Source organism: Mus pahari, chromosome 4 (genome assembly GCF_900095145.1).
Source record: "Mus pahari chromosome 4, PAHARI_EIJ_v1.1, whole genome shotgun sequence".
Taxonomy (NCBI): domain Eukaryota; kingdom Metazoa; phylum Chordata; class Mammalia; order Rodentia; family Muridae; genus Mus; species Mus pahari.
Genome location: NC_034593.1, coordinates 59955708 through 59974834, shown reverse-complemented (window position 1 = coordinate 59974834; position 19127 = coordinate 59955708).

The window sequence follows — 19127 nt, the reverse complement described above, 5'->3', positions numbered from 1 at the left end:
GAAGGAAGGAAGGAAGGAAGGAAGGAAGGAAGGAAGGAAGGAAGGAAGGAAGGAAGGAGAAATGTATCAAATAAAACCTCATGCTCACATTTAGCCTTGGGTACCATTCACGGCTGCATAAGAAACAATATGCTCACCCAGAATGCACAACTCTTAAGTCAACTGTACCTTTTCTGGTTCCCTTGCCATTTCCCAGAATGTTTGGTTTCACGTGAACCAGGACTACCTGCAGCAGTAGAGCGTCTGACAGGAACTGACTCCCGGGGCTCTGTGGAGAGGGCTGCCACAAGGGCATCTCATCTCAACTCAAGCTCTGGCACGTCCTCTAACCTCCAGGAGTGAGAGCAACAACAGCAAGGAAGCTTCTCTCATGGTGGTCAGGATAACCCTGACCTCACTGAAGTGAGAACCAGAGGCCTTTGGACCTGAGATAACGTGTGTTCTCCACACTCACCTGGTTACTAGGAAACCCACCTTGCCATTTAAAAATGAGTAAATTTCCCAAGTAAGGAACAATGGAGGTCTTAGAGCATCCCCATGAAGATGGAAAATCTCTACTTCTCATGCCAGTCCCCCATTGGCGACTATGTCAGCAAGGATAGGATGAAGAAGAGTAATTTCCTCATGTTGCAAATCATAATTCATATACATAATAATTGTTAGTATGCATTGCTATGTGAATACTGTTGATTCACTTAAATATATCCAAAATTATATGCATTTTTAAGAAGGTATGCAAGTGACATTTATGTAAATCAAAATGGCTGTCTTATTTTAAGTATAAAGCAAGAATAAGAAACATGTATGAAATTTTAAGAAAATTGTTAATTAAATAATTATCAAATAAGTTTAGTAGCAATTGAGTTAAATCCTACGGATGGAATTCTGAAAGAAAAAACAACAACAACAACAACAACAAATAAAATCTCTGGACTAGAAAATGTACTATAATCTTGGGAAACACAAAACAGCCAATGGTGTTTCCATAAGGAATCCTGCACATTGTTCACCCTGGTGAAGGTTGGGTTCAGATAGGTCTAAATAACAGATAAAAACCAAACATCTTCCCAGCGCTGCTTGGGAAGAACACAAGCCTTATCAAAAACCTCCCCTGCTCTATGGAGCCAGGAAAAAGAATTCTGAAGTAGTTGACATGGTGTTGCTAACACAAGTTCACAGCCTCTGACCAGAACCTTGGGCCCATGAGACCACTGTCCATCTATTAAAAATGGTGGCACCAAAGACCAGCAGCAGACCTAGGTGACATTGAGGTGGGAACAAGAGCACTGGAACAGATGCCTCGGGAATCTGACTGCCAGAGGCCAGATGGGGCTGAGGCATCTCAGCAGATGCTGGCAGAGAGAGATGGGGATGCCTGGAGAGCAGATGGGATGATGTTCTGTTCAGCAGACACCAGACAGGACAAATGAAATCCAAAACTCCAGTGCTTCTCCTCACTCAGCACCGCTCCCCCTACATGCAAATCCTCTGAGAATTTAGAAGCAGTGCTTCCGGAGAGTCACATGGTGGGGTAAAGGTTGAATGGACAGAAAACAAGGGCATACTTGAATACAGGATCTACTGAGCTTTCCAAAGACATAGGCCTGTGAGCTAGATGGTGTATGATTCAAGAGACACATTGTTACATTGTTATATTGTTACATTGTTACCTCTACAGTGAAAACTAAAATCCTCCCATGCATGATATCCACCAGCTTCTTCAGGTAAAGAGGGTTGGGAGTATGTCAACGTGGTTTTTTCAAAGTGGTGGTTGCATACCAGAACAGTAAAGGAAATGTCTCCGGGATTGGGAGGTATAAGAGAGGCACCAGTAATGCAACGGGCACCTAGTTTGCAACCAGAGACTTGGACTAAATGGCAGGGCTTGCCTACTGACTTTGAGCACATCCCTGAAATGCTCCTGGCCTGCCTCTGAGTCCTCATTTATAGAGTGGAGACAACGGAGATAAAGATTCTGATTTCACAGGGCTGCTATGACGGTGAAATGCAGTCTGTTTGGAACCGTGGTGAAATGCAGTCTGTTTGGAACTGTGCCTTTTGAACTCTGAAAACCACAGCAACTCTTCTTCTTTATCATTGCCTATGAATAACTAGCAGCCTTTCAGCAAGCATTTCTACAGATTCTGAACAGATGCTGGATTTTTGCAGCATGCTACAGATGCTGGAAGTATCTGCCTTACCTGTTCTGGTTTTGTCCCTTTGGAGAAGTAATGCTATCAAAATTAATTATTAAATGGATGAGTAAACGCATCCTGGATAATAAAAGTGAATTAAAAATGAAACCAAAAGGTTATTACTCTGTCTTTCTCTCCCCATCACTGTGTGTGCGTGGGTTCAGCTCTGTGTGTGTGTGTGAGTGTGTGTGTGTGTGTGTGTGTGTGTGTGTGTGTGTGTGTGTGTGTGTGTGTTTCAGTGTAGCCTCACTCCTGCCTTGCTTATGAGAGGAAGTCTCGTTCACTGCTACATGCCCAGGCTAGCTGGCCTTTGTGCAAGCCTTCAGGATTTCTCCTCTCTCTGCTTCACATCACATATATCATAAACCAATGGGATTACAGAGGAACATTGTAGCCTCCAGCTTTCTGTGCATTCTGGAGATCTAGACATAGGTCCTTACCCCCGTGGAGCTGTATCCCTAGTTCATGATTTACTTTTAAATATGGAAACTCATCAAATCAATTCAGCAGTATCCTTGCACATCCTCCGGGAAGAAATAGTCACTCTAGAAGCAGAAATTGGGCTCTTACCCTTAGAATACACTTGAAACATCAGTGTAAGTATGTGTGAGTCCATCCAATGAAAGCAGTTACAGCAATTTGTTAGTGAGTAGGTGTGAAGTAGGTATGAATATTCTATACACAATGCAGAAGTGTGTTTTCCCCTTGGATCCTCCTAGCCTTTTATGTTATTTTCTAATTACCTATTTATTTTCTCTTAACCCCCAACTTGATTGCTAAGAACCATAGGGAAAAGCAGGTATTTTCATGAAAATCCAGACTTCTAATATGTGTCAAAGGTACATGAAAGTGTCCTCCGTCATTTAAAGTCTTTTCCCACAACCTGTGTACTGCTTTCTTTTTCCAAGTCTAATCCTTTCTTTGGAGGTCAAAGTCCACGCTAACCACTTGGGGAAACCCCACAGCCTATCTATGAGCTTGAATGATCCTGAAGCTCACAAGGAGAGCATCCCTTCAGCTTGGAAAACTCGCTTTACATCCCAACCCTATGGCTGCCTAACAGGACCTGAGCAATGGTAATATTTATAGGCAGGCTCCCAAAGAAGGGAGAAATCTTTCATCCCCCAAGTCATACATATATATGCAACACTTAATGGAATTTATGCATATATATAATGATAACAAAGAAAAAGAGACTGTGAATTTGAGAGTAAATGAGGGGGTACAAACAAAAGATAAGAGGGAAGAAAGGAAGAAAATAATGTGATTATATTTAATTCAATATATAGTTAATAAAAAATTTAAAAAATAGTGAAATTCCAAGTCAGGAGGCTATATACTTAGCAAGCTTTCAATGAGTACAAAGAGTGGAGCAATTAGAGAATTGTTTTAATCCTCTCCTCCTGCTGATTTAGTTCTTGGCACATGGTTGGCTGCTAATAAATACTGTGGAGTGAATTGTATTGGTTAATCAGCTCAGAGCTAAATGACTGTTTGCAGAATAAATAGCCTTTAAAAGCTTACCTCCCACATCATTATCGTCACCTTGGCACCTCCTCTGACATCGGGACAATATCTCCAACTGCCCCCTGGACACTTCCACTCAGATGTGCCACAGAAAGAGAGGGCTGTGCTAGGGAAATAGAACGGGTGAAAACCGGTAATTGAATAAGGAGGTTTGAGGGGTCTCAGTGGGCTCACAAATTGCATGTTGCCGTGTGTTAAGTCCACACCATTCTGCCCTCAGGAAATCATGGACACAGCATTCAGGATCTCCCTCGTTTTAAAAACCATGACAGATGGATAGGCAAAAATGCAAACTAGAACATTAATTGTGTTTTTTCCTCTTTTCACGGTTAGTATTCATTAAGTTTCTTGGAAGCTGCAGTTTTACCATTAGATCTTCACAGCACCTGTGTTGCTGTTAGTCTGAACTCCTGAAGGCTTGCACACAGCCTATGTAGCAGTGAACAAGCTGGGGTTCTATGTTGCTCACTGTGCACTGTTACTATGTTTTCCTTCATCCCATTTCTAGTTCTTTCCATTCAGGATCTCTCACAGTGTTAAGATTTTTTTCTTCTCGTGAGTACAGATCTTGTCCAATGTGTCCAACAGCCTCATGGTTCACAACTATCATTTCTACTGTTTTTTTTAAAAAAAAAATCTATAAAGACTGCTTAAATGCATTCTTCTTTACATTTTAGAAAAGAATTTGTAGGTCATTGTGTGTGTGTGCGTGTGTGTGCACACACACACACGCACACACACATACACACACACACATTCTTGTATAGCCTTGCACATACATGTGTGTGGAGGCCAGGGGCTGATCTCAGATGTGTCTTCCTCTATTACTCTCCATTTTATTTACTGAGGCAGGGTGTCTTAGTCAAGGTTTCTACTGCTGCAATGAAACACCATGACCGAGAAGCAAGTCGGGGAAGAAATGTTTTTTCAGCTTATACTTCCACATTGATGATCATCACCAAAGGAAGTCAGGACAGGAACTCACACAGGGTGGGAACCTGAAAGCAGGAACTGATGCAGAGGCCATGAAGCAGAGGTGCTGCTTACTGGCTTGCTTCCCCTGGCTTGCTCAGCTTGCTTTCTTACAGAACCTAGGACTACAAGCCCAGGAATGACATTATCCACTGGGCTGGACCCTCCCTCCATTGATCACTAACTGAGAAAATGCCTTACAGATAGAACCCATGAAGCATTTCCTCAATTGAGGTTCCTTTCTCTGTGATAACTCTAGCTTGTGTCAAGTTGGCACAGATAGCCAGCTAGTATCCAGAGTTTCTGGATGAACCCAGAAGTCTCAGGGTGAGCTATTCTACTCAGCCAGTTTGCTCTGGGGCGTCTCTGTCTTACCTGTCAGGCACTGGAATTGTAGGTAGGCCACCATGCTCACTTGGATAGCGTTTTTTTTTTTTTTTTTTTTTTTTAAATTCTCAACCTTTTATCAATTCTTTGTGAGTTTCACATCATACACCCAGTTCTCACTCATCTCTCTATCCCCTTGAATCTGCCCTCCTCCCTTGCAACCCCCCCACGGCAAAAGAAAATAAAAACAAACAAAAATAAATGAAACAGCGTAGAAAACATCTCATCGTGGAAGCTGTCATGTGTCACCATGTTTCTGTGTCACCATGTTTCTGTGTCACCATGTTTCCCACAGGCTATCCCTCTGTCCACACTTCTTCACTTGAGAATATTCACTGCAGTGAGTCTTTAGTCTGGCTCAAAGCCTCTGGCTTCTATGACAGCATCAATATCCTCACCAGACCTCCTGCTGGTTATCCTGTGGTTGTAAAGATACTCTTTTTAAAGCAGTTTAAAGTAAAACAAGAGAGACTGGGTGATACTTAAAGCTACTATTAGATAATTCTTTAAATTTTATTTTGTACTATGAAGCATTTCTTTACATGAGGAATTTAGAAACTCATTTGTAATCATTTTCTCATAACATTTTTGGGGGTTGGTGCTCTGTTTTTTGTTGTTGTTGTTGTTGTTTGTTCTGTTATGTTTTCAAATCTTATAGAATTCTTCTCATCAGTATCTCCTGGGGGTTAGGGATGAAATTCCACAAATTCCACATACAAAAAGTTGATAGAAGATGTAATTCCCAAAAATTAACCTGTAAGGCCCAGGAGCCAGGTATGCTAGGAATTATAGTTTGGGGAAATAACAAAGTCCCATGGGTAAGTACAAAAGCCTGCCTGTTTGTCCTTATAAGCCCTTGCAACACATGGCTCAAGGCTATTCTCGCTGGGAAATTCCCAAGAATGGTCCTGACCAAAGTCTACCTCTTGGGCAGCACTTAATATTTAATAAATGCTTGCTGTAAGTTTGGCCCAAAATGGTGGTGTTGGTTTTTTCTGGTGAACCATAGGATTAACATACGGAGGCCCTGGCAAGATGACTACACCTCAAAGTCACTCTTCACTCTGGGATGTGAGAAAGGTAAGGTATTGTAAAATTCCTAGGTAAACAGCACACTCAAAAAAAAAAAAAAAAAAAAAAAAAAAAAAAAAAAAAAAAAACCTAAGCCTTTTTAAGCTAACTTCCTCTCGGGCCCTGGATTCTGGTTAAGAGGTACCTTATCTGATGAACTGGAAGAACCTTAAGAAGGCTTAGAGAGAAGAAATTTTTGAGAGCAGAGAGCAGAGAAAGTTTAGAGATAAGAGATTTGGGGGTCATTTGTGCAGTTGATGTTACAATCTTCGAGGATTTGGAAATTGAATGTGCCATCTATGGCCAGTGAGCCCACCTTGTGATGGGACAAGAGAAGGTGCCTGGTCCACCAGAATGACTTTGTAGCAGTTATCAGCTCCAGGAGTGGGACAGTGACAGAGCAGGCAACTCTGAGGTGACACTTACCAAGTACCAGAGGAGAGCAGCAGAAGAGACAGACTCTAAAACTTGGAGTAGAATAAGGCAGGTGGCAGAAGCAAGCAGAAACAAATGATCTGCACATTTAAAGTATCAAATTAGCAGCTTGGTTCAGTTAGGAGAGGCCGGGCCCTCGGAAGGTGGTCCGTGTTTGCCCTTTGGTGGCTTATGTGTTCAGGTACCTATACTTTTATTTTTTAATATTTGCCTGTGTGTGTTTCCCTGCATCTCTGTAAGTGCACCACATGCATGCATTGTCCATGGAAGCCAAAAAGGATATCTGAACTTCTGAAGTTACAAACAGTTCTGAGCTACTATGTGAGCACTGGGAACTGAAGCTGGGTCCTCTGGAATAGCAGCCAGTGCTATTAACCAGTGAACTATCTCTCCACTCCCATTTTTTTTCTTTATATTAATAAATGAAGGTTGTTTTTTTTTTCTATTCCTTTTATAGGTATTTTATCTGTATTTTTTTCACTGAAATTTAGAAGTTAGAACCTCTCCACATAAAATTTCATCCAATGTTGAGCATTTTCAATTGTTTTGCTTATATTATAAAGAATGGGAGTTAGGGATATGGAGGCTGCAAATCCCAGACCATGGTGCCTTCCTTCAACTCGCACGGAAAGTTGTCAGACAAAGCACTTATCAAAAGGACTAGTGACTAGTCATCTATCTCCTGCATATTTGTTAACATTAATTGCATTTAGCCAACGCTGTAGAGATGGCCACGTGTCTTAATTGCGTCTTCTAAGCACTGTGTCAAGGGTCTTCTTACTCTGCTTTGAGGCCACGCTCACTCAGTTACGGGGTTGGGATTCTTATTTGTTTGGTTTGTTTCCTTGGGTTTTTCGAGACAGGGTTTTATATAGCCTAGGCTAGCCTCAACCTCACTATGGAGCCAAGGATAGCCTCAAACTCTTTTACCCAAATGCCTCTGATTCTTGAGTGCTGGGATTATAGCAAACATCATCCTCTTCGGTTTAGAGGCGGGGACAGGACCAGCCCTCACCGGCACCACTCACTGTAATGTAAAGGAATCTGGCATCGAACAGCTGAGTTTTATTTCCAGTGAAGTCTCTTCAATGTCAAGGTGAACATTGATTCACAGCTGCACGAATGGAAACTCGTCACTTTCATTACCAAAAGCAATAAAAACTCTTGTACCACATATAAAATAATGAAACACATGATGAACCCTGCATGTGACAATACACTTCACATTGACAAGATTGACAAGTTGGGTTCTCACAGTGAAATGGAGGTGTATAATAGAAGTCCTGAAGGGTTTCAGACTGTGTGGCACTAGTTTTTAAAAAAAAATCAATATTAACCCTATTTATGCAGATTCACTCCTGGTTTCTAAAACAGGCTTAATAAAAAAAAAAATTATGCCTTGGCACTAGACTTCTTCATTTTATGTATTTATTGGTTGGTGAAGAGAATGATAATAAAATACAACCATCTTTTGCCTCTCTTGGCTGTCTAATAAAACCTATAAGCTTCAACTTTCATGAACTGAATGAGATCAATACAGCAGCTACAGTACACAGTTTGTATAGAAAAGAAGATTTTGTTTCCAGAAATTAATCTTTCTGGTAAAAATAATTTTATTTTATTTTGGGATCCAACTTCCTTCCCTCATTTCCTAGCTTTCCTTGTATCCAGAGGGACAGCCAAGGCCTGGCCAACAGCAACATCCATTTCCATGTTCTCAGACCAGGTTCAAAGGTGGACGTGACCCATGACCAACCAGGCAGAACCAGGGAAGGGCTGCCCCAAGGCAAGAGCAGAAGAGAAGGCTTCACCCACTCATCTTTTTAATCTAAAAGAAAGAGTGTAATTCTTCGTATTAGTCATCTCTTGGGAAGAATCTTCTTGGGACTAAAGTCGATGTAGGAGAAAGCAGGCCTGGGAAGGCAGAAGCAGACAGCTAGACCCATCATTTAAGTGCTGCGCTCCAGACACACCGGAACTCAGGTGCCATTGACTCTCTAATCTGTGATGCTTATGTGTGCACGTGTACATAAGTGTGCAGGAACACGCACTTTTCTGCACATGCAAGTTGATTTTTTTCATGCTGTCTTTTACGCGATTCAAAAAGTAAATTGAAAGCATGAGGAAATGATATGGCTGGCAGATAAAAGGGGGAAGGTGTATCTTTCTCTTACATGTCCAGGCTCCTTGGGCTGGCTCCTGGAAATTAAGTCGACAAAAATCAGATTCAGAAAAGAAAACCTACTCTCAGAGATGAGTAACTCAGAGGCTGGATTTGGCCTTGTAGACCCCCTTAGCAAAGAACGATAATTTTGAATAGAACTAGCGTGACAGATGAAAGAGACTTGAACCTTGAAGGGGCAACAGATGGAAGAATAAAAACCATTTATATTTACCAAATATGTGTGTATCAAACTATAGAGGAGCAATTCCTTATGTGATTTCAGCAGATCTAACAGGAGATCAAAATAATTCCTTTTCAACCAATCCAGAGAAGAATATGGAAATTAAATATCCATCTGTTTTAAGTGGTTGGACATTCAAAATCCTTTCATCAAAGACTGTGAAATGATAGGCACCAAGCAAGATGTTGAACTAGCCTGGGTTCTAGTTGAACTCTCCATGTCATGTTAAGCAGTCCCTTGTCAAGTCTGCTATGGTGGTGTCCCTCCAACTCCACCAAGCAAGCTGGAAAGAAATTGTCCCATACACCCAACTTTAAGATCCTCCATTTATTTCCTCTAATCCATCTCTTATTGGATATTTCTTAATTTGGGGCTTATTTTCCAGGCCATCACTTCAATTTTCAAATGATTTACAATCTTTGGAATTCTCATTTAGAAAGCGGTCAGGTCTATTAATCACCAATTGTGTGTCTTCACTTTATCTCTGCTTCGTATAGCCTCAAAATGGAGCTAGTCAACTTAATATTCATTACATTTATTCTTACCCAAAATGCATTTACTTTTCTACTAATGTTTTAGCAAGTCTGTTTACGAGAACCAGAGAGACAGTAGCCAGAGTCTAGCATGGGGGCACACACCTGTGCTCACCCATCAAGGTAGAGAAGAGCTATGGATATTCCCCTCTATTACTCTCTGCCTTCTTCCTTTGAGGCAAAATCTCTGAATGAGTCTAGAACTTGAATTTTTCAGCTAGGCAGGCAGCCAGCAAGGCCCAGAATCATCTTGGAGAGATGGCTCAGTGCTTACAAGCACTTTCTAAAGCCTTGTTAGGCCACTACCAGCTGTGACTCCAGCTCCAGGAGAGCTGATGCCTGGCCTCCAACAGCACCTGCACACCACTCCGCCCCCAACACACACACACACACACACACACACACACACACACACACACACACACGAACACACGAACACACATAGTTTAAAAAAAAAAGCCAGGCGGTGGTGGCACACACCTTTAATCTCAGCACTTGGGAGGCAGAGGCAGATAGATTTCTGAGTTCGAGGTCAGCCTGGTCTACAAAGTGAGTTCCAGGACAGGCAGGGCTATACAGAGAAACCCTGTCTCAAAAACAAACAAGCAAATTTTAAAGATCCAGGAATCCCCCTGCCTCTGCAATCCCCCTATACTGCAATTCCACCTGGTACTGAGGTTATAAGAATGTGCAGACTCTGCTCTGCCTCCCCCAGTTGCTCTCTTCATGTTTGCACCGCAGGAACGTTTAATTATCTCTCCAGCCCTGCTTAAATCTTCGTAGCATGTTATAGATTTGCATTTTTCTTTGAAAAAAATATTTTCCTTCTGAATCAGTGTACACACACACACACACACACACACACAGATACATAGATACATGACTATTACTCTTAAAATAGTAAAGATGGTTGGGAGTTATAAAGCATTTTTCTAGTATCTATAAACTCACAGATTCAGACTATAGTACTATAGGCAGAAAATTAACGATTTAACTAACTAAAGACTTTTGGACATCACACTGACCCTACTGAGACCCAATACTTTAGGAACAAAATCGAGAAACCTGCTAATCTTCCCAGCAAGATGTGATGCCTAAGAACTTGAGCAAAGGATGTGTATTGGAAAATGTCTAAGAAACTAAATGAAGCTGAAAAGACTGTCCAACGGTTAAAAGCATTTTATGTTCTTGCAGAGGACTTAGGTTCTGTTCCTAGTGCCCACGATTGCCTGTGATCCCGGTTTCATGGGATCCGATGCCCTCTTCTGGTATCTGTGAGCTCCTGCACAAACATGGGACACATAAACTCACACAGACAAACACAGGTACACATAACACAACATAAGTAAATCTTTCTTTAAAAAGCAAATTAAATAATTCTCTTGTAGTAGAAGGAGTAGAGGAGTCAAGTGATGTCTACATATTAGTCAAAGTATGAGTTATATTGTGGTGAGGACGAACCTCCATAGCTCGGGGGGGGGGGACTTCATTTTTGTTCCATCTATATGTCCAGCATGTATTTGTGATATTTCCTTTTGATATTTATCACTGATAGATGTATCTATCTATCTAGCTATGTCTAGATATAGACATAGACATGGACATGGACATAGATATATAGATAATATACACATACACATGTACATCATTGATAGTTGTGGAAGTTTCAGGCCATGGACACCTATCTCCATTGTTTTGGGTTTATGATGAGGCATAGCATCATAGCACAGACCATGTGGCAGACCTAAGCTGCTCACCTCCCAGAAGTCAGGAGGCAGAGAAGAGGCACTTTCCTGATGAGGCACCTCACTGGTAAACCTCTACTGATCTACCTTTCTTCCACTAGGCTCCATCTCCTGGAGGCCCCACCTCCTCCCAATAGGTGCACAGACTGGGCACCAAGCCTATATAACATATGAGCCTTTGCAGGATCTTTCTGAGCTCTGCTGTAACACACTGGTGGTTGGTGTGGGAGAAATAGCAAGACACCTGCTCCTTACTATCCCACTAGAGCTTGGGTGATGAGCATTTTACTATCTGTAGTTCTCTCGGGTGAAGTAGAGTCAGCAAAAGAGCAATGGAGAATTTCCACTAGTAGAAGAAAGTTCTGGGTGGAAGATATGCTTTACTGACATCCACAGCTCTTTGGCCAATCCTTGTCTTGAGATCCCATGAGATTGTGAAATAGAGTGAACAGTATAGCCCTCTCATAAACCCAACAGATGAAAAAAAAATCTCACTATGAGTAACTGATGATTATCTATTTCCACCTCAGGAGAACATCACTGTGTTTCAAAGACCAAGCTCGAGGGACAGAAAAGTTTTCACAGCCCACACTAAGGCTCACACCCTCCTGTACCCCTCTCTTCACCTATCCACCAATTTTAAGTAAGTGGTCTTAAAGCTTTCCTCCTTTTAATAGTTTAAGCTCTGGCAATCACAGAGAACAAGCGGTATTAGAATCTAAATGTCATCCTTTTATTTGTGAAGCAGACTGCTTAATAGATAAATAGAGAAACGAGATCAATTTGTAGCTTAATTAATCATCAGTAGAATATAATACATATATGTGTGCTGCCTACATCAGTGAACTGTCTGAGGAGGTCAGTCAACTGTCTCTTGAGCATCTACTATGCTTCTCCAGTGGACGCTAGGTTCTTTCTGATGGCATCAACAGTAACCGGTCAGCTAGGCTCGCCCAATTCCCCCCTCCTCTTAGTATTTGTTCTTCTTGGCATTTTGGGGCATATCCCCTTAGATACCTGATCCTAGATATCTAGAGCCCTGTCTCCAATTGGATGCAGATGGACTCACTGCCTAGTGTTTCAAAAGCATCAGCCGGCATTGTTGTATCTGCAACTTGGAGACAGGTTTGAGGACATAATCAGAAATAGACTTGCACAGAAAGAAAAGGAAAGAAAAGATGAAGGAGATGTGGGTGTGTTTGTGACGCTGACCCCTGGAAGGACTTCTGGGATACATGGCAGGGCACAGCTTAGATGATGAAACATGCTGAAAGTGGGTGAATTCTATTTTCATTGGCATAAGGTCCAGAGATAGCCACGGTGTGTTCAAACGGTGGCAGACCAGCCTTTGCTTCTTCAGATCTATGTATTTTGGGAAAAGATGAAAAATGTTACTCATTTTTCCAAAGATTACTGCAAGTACCAGATTTCTTAATATATCTGGTTATAGCTACAGTTCCTTTCCTGTGAACACAGATACATCCCTCTTTGTCAGAAGGAGTTTGCTGTTCAATCTGAACTTGTTTCTCAGCCTTCAGAACCCCACACTTTCAATTATTTTCTCTAATGGCTTTTGATGGAAAAAAATGACATAATCTTCCCCCTCACTGCATCAGTAGCACAAAAATCACCAACATAATTTTATACCAAGCAAACAGTTCTATCTACAAACTCTATTACTGCTATCCTGAAAGTCACCTCTAGGTGCAAAGTTGGAGCTTTTTCCCATTCTATTTCCCTTTCTTGTATTACCTCTCATTAGCCACACAAATTTCTGACATTTGAGTTCTAGTGCACTTCATGCCAAAGTCAAGCCTGACTATTGTACTGTCCTTGAGCCCATGGCAAAGAAGACTGCTTCAGCTGTATCAGGGTCAATATCTTTCCAATGTATGATGGTGTGTACATTCTTGGAGAACGTACAAGGAGTGGCACCATTTGAAAGTGTGGCCTTGTTGGAATAGGTGTGACCTGGTTGGAGTAGGTGTGTCACTGTGGGTGTGAGCTTAATACTCTCACCCTAGGTGCCTGGAAGTCAGTCTTCCACTAGTAGCCTTTGGATGAAGACATAGAACTCTCAGCTCTGCCTGCACCATACCTGCCTGGATGCTGCCATGCTCCCACCTTGATGATAATGGACTGAACCTCTGAACCTGTAAGCCAGCCCCAATTAAATGTTGTTTTTTATAAGACTTTCCTTGGTTATGGTATCTGTTCACAGCAGTAAAATCCTAAGACACCATGTGTCCCCTTCCAATTAAATTCAGACATGCACACCCTCCTGCCTGTCCACATGACTCTGTAGTGAGGCCCTGGTAAAGTTAGACTAAGAAACATGAAATACATTCTGTGAGTCCTATTACTTTGGAAATCATGTGTCTTCTTTCTTTTCTAATATGCCTGGTGCCTGTGTTTCATTATTAGAGATTGATACTTAAGTGAAAATGGAGAAAAAATAAACTAAAGCATTTGTATTGATTTCTTTTGATCCATGTTCTCAATCAAAGCGTAGGTCCGACCCTTGCCATTTTCAATATGCCTTTTAACTGTTTGTCTCCTCTATTGCTGGTGCATGAGATCAGTCTCCTCACTCCCCACCGCTATCAGAAAGCTATTCACTACTCTGTGTACTTCTATAAACTGAAAAGTCAGCAAAGGCTTCTCCCATATTTTCATTTACTCTTCAATTACATTTAGACACGAGATAAACCTTATTATTATGACTTTGACCTGAAAATACCACAGGACCTGAAAATAAATTTTTTAAGTTCTGTTTGTTCTGATGGCTATATTGGTTCCAATTGAAACAGCTAAATTTAATTTTTTTCCAGAGGAAAACAACATATTTTCAACAATTTTTATTCTTAAATCCTCCAGAAGTTTTAAATCGATTTTTAAGGGAGAGAAACCACCAAATACATCAGCAACAAACAAGGGCCTTGTTGAATCACAAATACCTTCCTTATACTTGTTCCTCGGCTGCTGGGAAAGGGAACTGTGAAGAAAATCAGAGAGCTTTAGAGCTGAATGAGACCCCAGAAACACACAGAGCAGCTTCAGCAGACACACGAGGAAGCTGGGGTTTCTAAGGTATGGGGGTCTTCAACTACCAGGAAAATACCAAGGAAGCAGATGGTGAGGCTCAGCACCCGCCTGAGCCAGTCACATTTGCCCACAGCCCCTTTCACAATCACCATCAGTAATGGTGACTGGGGGGTAGGGGAGAGGGGAGCCCCTAGAATTAACTTCATTTTAAAGGCAAAAATCCTAATGCATAACAGGATGTTGGAATAACTTCCGATCACACAATGACAGGACAAGATCTGAGTCTAGATCCATTGCCTTCCCTCTAGGCTTTCTGGTTCCCAAACCAGCAGAAAAAAAAAAATCCCTCTTCTTCCTACTTCCGTTTAAATTAGCTGAAAGAATGTAATTTTAATCTTTATTTCTTTGCATGAGCCATCAAGGTGACTCAGCAGGCCAAGGGCTTGCCACGCAAATCTAGTGATTTGCCACACCCATTTCCCTTTCTACCCTTTATCTTGTGAGGGTGCAGCACACACACACACACACACACACACACACACACAGGGGTGTCCATACTTGCATGCTTACCCAAGCATATACCAATACTCATTAACTAATTAAAGGTTACATTTTAAACATTATTTCATACTAGTACTAAGACGATTCTTGTGTTTTGTACTCACGATCTCACAGTCATGTAGTAGTCTACTTGATGCACAAGATCACAGCATGCTTAATTCAGAAGCCAGTCAGTCTGAGACTCTGTATGTCTTGATGTATCAAGATATTTTTAATTATTTATATATATATATATATATATATATATATATATATATATATATATATATAAACAAAAAAATAACAATGTGACTCTCCTAATTTTCTTGTTTTAAAACTATAATTGTCATGGTCTGCCAGAGCTAATAAAAGAAGAAAAAAAACCTTAAGACTAAGTAATTTATATATCAAAGAATTTATTTCATACAGGTCTAGAGCTGGATAGTCCAAGATCAAAGCTACAGCAGGTTCAGTTTCTGGCTAGAATTGTTCTCTCTGCCTCCAATATGACGCCCAGGGCTGCACCCTCACAAGATAAAGGGTAGAAAGGGAAATGGGTGTGGCTGTTTCCTCCATTCCTTGAAAAAGGCACTTATCCATAAAGCCAGAGCTCTCTTGCAGGGCGTGGTGGTGCACGCCTTTAATCCCAGCACTTGGGAGGCAGAGGCAGGCAAATTTCTGAGTTCAAGGCCAGTCTGGTCTACAGAGTGAGCTCCAGGATAGCCAGGTCTAACAGAGAAACACTGACTCAAAACAAACAAACAAACAAACAAACAGAAAAAAACCAAACCAAACCAAACAAAACAAAACAAAAAAGGCCAGAGCTCTTATGGTCTGAACCCCTCCTAAAGCATCCATTTCTTGATATTGTTGCACATGATGATGTAAGTTTCAACATGGTTTTGAGAGGAGACATGGATACTTAAACTATAGAGGTAATTTGCTTTTCATTAAAAATACCCTTTCCATGTCCAGAAGTTATTTTATGTGTATAAATGTTGTTCCTGCATGTATGTCTGTGTACCACATGCATGCCTGATGCCTGGGAGCCCAGAAGTCAGGAGTTGGTGTCAGATCCCCTGGAACTGGAGTTATGATTGGTACTGGGAATGGAACTTGAGCCCTCTGGAAGTACAGCCAGTACACTTAACTGATGGTCCCCCTGCCTCATGAGTATCCTTTTAAATGAATTAATAAGTGTTTAAATTTCTCACGTAGCAGAAACGAATAGATCCAAAAATGATAACCTATAGTTCTTTGGAATCTTTTTAAATTTTTTTTATTAAAAATAGATTTGTTCATACAATTCATTCTAATTGCCATTTCTTCTCCTCCAAATACTCCCACTTCTTCCCCACCTCCCTTTCCACCCAAATCCACACTGCATTTCTTCCTCTCCTTCATTTTTAGTGCAAATGGATTCTGTGAAGAAAAAGTCTGAGTACCTACTATTAACTGCATCTCAGCCTCAGTGTGACATTTCTCTCCCTCTGACACCAGCTAGTACCAATCAGACACACGGGATTCGATCTTAGTACCAAAGGATATTGAAGAAACAATAAACATGAAAAAATCCAGGATATAACTACACTTGCTATTTTCCCATACGTATAGAATGGTGGTTGGAGTGGAACCTCACTTTAAAGGAAGTCCTTGGGACATCTCGACATATAGCTTATACAATGATAATATCCTAAGACCAAGAAAAGATTATAGAGCAGGGTGGGCAATGGCAAAAAAGAAAATTGCTTGGTGGTTGAGAGTACTAACTGCTCTTCCAAATGACCTAGGTTCAATTCCCAGCCCCTACATAGTGGCTCACAACCATCTGTAACTCCAGTGCATCCAGGGGATCCAATGTCATCATCTGGCTTCCACAAGCACCAGGCATGCATATGGTACACAAACATACGTGCAGGAAAAACACCCATACACATAAAATATCTATTTTAATTCCGGGTTTAATTCTTGGATACTAAGATTTTTGTCACTATTGGTGACTGTGAGATAACTACAGAGTTGTATGATGGTTGATTCAGCAAATTAAGAATCTTAAAACTGACAAAGCAACAGTTCATTTTCTCCCCTCACATGTTGCCCCAGTACATATTTTAAATCCCATTCTTCGGCTGGAATGCCCAGGCCTGACTGCTGCTTTCTGTAGGAGCCATCTAACTGTAGATCAGAAGCCCTCTCCATCTTCCTAAGTGCTGGGCCCTGCTTTTTCCAGAATTGGGTACACTGATACAAGCCAGGCAGAGTCATAAAGTTCACCCAGAAACTCTTGCAACTTGTCAAGAAGCAGGATTAGCCTGTTCTTAGATGGATTTGGTTGAGCTTCTTACATCCTTTTGACTATATGGAGAATGCCTTTAGCTTCCCACACAATCTCATCATTCATTTACAAAGTAGTAAATTCTCATCATTACTTTGGGGATTAGGTACCAATGTTGTTTTCACACTTATTTTCCTAGCAACTTTCATAATGCACCAAGTTCATCAAAATTGCAGGAAAGTATCTGAAGAAGGTAAATAATAACTGCAGCCATATTGTTTAGGGTGTGCCAGGCCATGTTACACTGTTACATATGTGTGGTCTTATTTCCCCCAGGAGTCCTGTAAGGCAACTGTGTCTACTGTTCTCCCTTTGCAACAGACAAACAGCAGCTTAGGCAGAGAAGCAGCTTGCTCAGACTGGTGGTAGAGCCAAGGGGATTCTGTGCAGTGCAGAGACAAAGTTAATGCTCACAACAGTTAGTGCTTCTAATGCATGTCATCAGAAAGTAACCATTGTGAAAGGGACAATCAGATGACGTCAGGGGTAAAATGTAGCCCTGCTGAGTGATAGTCCCTATTCCTGGAAACTGCAAAAGTCACCACTGATAAGACTGATTACATTTTCTCCTGAGTGGATTTTTGTGTTTCTGCCCATCTCTCTCTGGTACCGCTATATATTTCTTGATTAGAACAGCACCAGACATTGTAATATCACTTTAAGTTCCACTCGGTGCTCCCTCCTTGGCCTTAATTCAATGGAAGAATGATTTACTTCCACATGCAGTGTGTGCTCCTGTATATCAATGCCACCCTTACCCGCTCCCAGAAAGATTTAGTAGACACTATATATTAGAATAGCAATTATCACATAATGTCAGAACATTAAGCATTTTACATTTCCCAAATGATACATGAATAATTTGAGCCCTCTGTGTACACAGTCCTAATAAATCAAACATTTAATTTTCAAACACTTTTGAAAGCTATAAACGCATCTCTTAACTTTAAAATGGTCCACAGGCTTTGCCTTGGAGCCTGATTTATCTCTCCATAGATACATGATTAATTCCTGGTCCACAAACACGTGTGCAAATACCTTAAATTTTTAATAATTTAGATTTATTTTAAATCATTCTCTAATATCAGAAAACACCAAATATTATTGAAGCACTCAAATATTTATTATCACAACAAAAGGAATAAGCTTTCCAGGCGAAAAGGGAACTGGGACAACTGTGTAGTTAACTGGATAAAATTCAATAATGACAATTGGCAATGAATTTCATTTCACCGACATGGAGTGTATGAAAAACAAATGAAATACATTGTTTTTGAATAAAAGTTGTTCACATTGCCAACTTTAAGGAATGTGTGAATGAGTTTCATTGTTTGATATTGTCCTGGTTTGCTTCTCTGTTGCTGTGATAAAGCACTAATCAAAAGCAACATGGAGAAGAAACGGTTTGTCTTTCAGACTCCAGCATCCAGGGAAGGCAGCCACTCAAAGTAGGAAGTGAAGCAGAGATCATAGCAAAATGCTATTTACTGACTTTCCTCTTCTACCATGTTCAACTTTCTTACACAACCCAGACTCTCTGCCTAGGGATGACACTGCCCACAGTGTGCTAGGTCCTCAACTGTGATTAGTTGAGAGTAATTAAGTTAGTGATTAATTAAGAAAACAACTCACAGACATGGCCACAGGTCACTTTGATGGAGGCAACTCCTCACCTGAGGTGTTCCCTTTCCTCGGCTCTCAAGTTGACAACCAAGATTAGCCCCCGCAGATGCTAAGGAAAGCTGTGTAGACTGAAGGGTTCACTCTCTTCCTCATACTTCATAGAAAAATATCCATCAATGAGCTTGATCTGAGCGTTGACACCAGGATGGTGGGCTTTAAACATCTCCAAATGACACATCTCCAAATGTCCAGCTAGGAATCATACTAACAAAGTAACAAGAAAGTTTTCTTCCCATAACTTCTATCTTGTGACC